This window comes from Gekko japonicus, unplaced genomic scaffold (assembly GCF_001447785.1).
Source record: "Gekko japonicus isolate JY-2015 unplaced genomic scaffold, Gekko_japonicus_V1.1 scaffold5077, whole genome shotgun sequence".
In the NCBI taxonomy this organism is placed as follows: Eukaryota; Metazoa; Chordata; class Lepidosauria; order Squamata; family Gekkonidae; genus Gekko; species Gekko japonicus.
The window spans coordinates 61,292-62,731 of NW_015163771.1; positions in this window are offsets into that span (position 1 = coordinate 61,292).

Genomic DNA, 1,440 nt, shown 5'->3' on the forward strand with positions numbered 1-1,440 from the left:
GTCCACCATGCAAAGCCGCCATTTTTTTGCAGGGGAATTGATCTCGGTTGTCCGGAAACCAGTTGTAATTTGGGGGATCTCCAGGCCACACCTGAAGGTTGGCCACCCCACCTACTGGTCTCATCCTGGAACCGAATGAAAATGGCTGGGACGAGGGTGCAGAGGGGAGCGGATCTCCCTCCCACCCAGCATTTCTGTGCCTCCAACGGACCCCACTCCTCTGTTTTAGGACTGGTCGGTGCAACCTCCATTCTCACACACATTTCTAGCAGGCTGAGCTCTTGGGATGTCAGATTCACATCCATGCACTTTGCAAAGCACATGCCTCAAGGGTGTCAGGGTGCCGACAGAGCTCTTCTTTGACCACAGCAGGCGCTGCCACCAGTGTGAAGAAGACACTCTGTGCCCTGAAGAGACTGGGTTGGTTCCTGGAGGAGGTCTTCCGCTCACAGAAGGACTCTTCTCCAGCACAAGGAGAGTCGTCTTCTCACGGCTTCAGGGGAAGGCTTTGCGAGCAGGAGGAAGCACTGCTGTTGGCGGGGCACCTCCTCCGGATCCGACCCAGTGCGATTTCATAGAGCTTTTCAATGCTATAAAGTCACTGGAGGGTTGCTCCTCCCATGACGGAGAGGAGACAAGAGAGCAATTCAGGGTTGCCAACCTCCAGGTGGGACATGGAGATCTCCCGCTATTAAAATTGATCCCCAGGGTGAAATGGCGGCTTTGGAGGGTGGACTCTATGGTATCATATCCAGCTGAGGCCCCTCCCCTCCCTAAACCCCACCCTCTGCAGGCTCCACCCCCAAAATCTCCAGATGTTTCCCCACCCGAGCTGGCAGCCCTAGAGCAATTCCCCATGGCAAAAAAAATGCGGTGACGTTGACTTCCTTTTTCATTGAGTGCATCGACAGCCTAATGGGTGAACTTGGCAGTCATAAATTCCGCTCGTGCCACCCTTCAGACTTTCCGGCACAGACGCCTTTCTCTGATAGAGACATTTTATCTCCAGACAGGTAAAGTGAAAGATGCTCATGTCAAGAAACTGCCTGGAAGGTGGCATCTGGGCGGGCTCTGCTCTCCCGCCCCCCCCCCCCCCACCCCCCTCGCCACCAGACATATCATCAGCAATTTTTGAGCCGTCAGGGAACATCTGAGGTTTCAAAACACAGTTTCGACTCGGGCGCTTTCAGACACGTCTTTCTGGGAAAGCACCACAGAGTCACGAAGGCCGAGACCACAGAGGAGGCTGGGCTGGCAAAGCTGTTTTTAGAATCGCTCCTCAAGGCTGCGCCTGCCTCCGTAAGACTGGTGCTGTGACTCAACAATTAAGGAAGGGGGAAACGTGGAGTCGACGATTATGATTGTTTTGCTATTCCACCTTGTTACTTGTACAAGCACTCCAGGCAGCTTCCAAGAGTTACCTGAACAAAACAGAGGCTG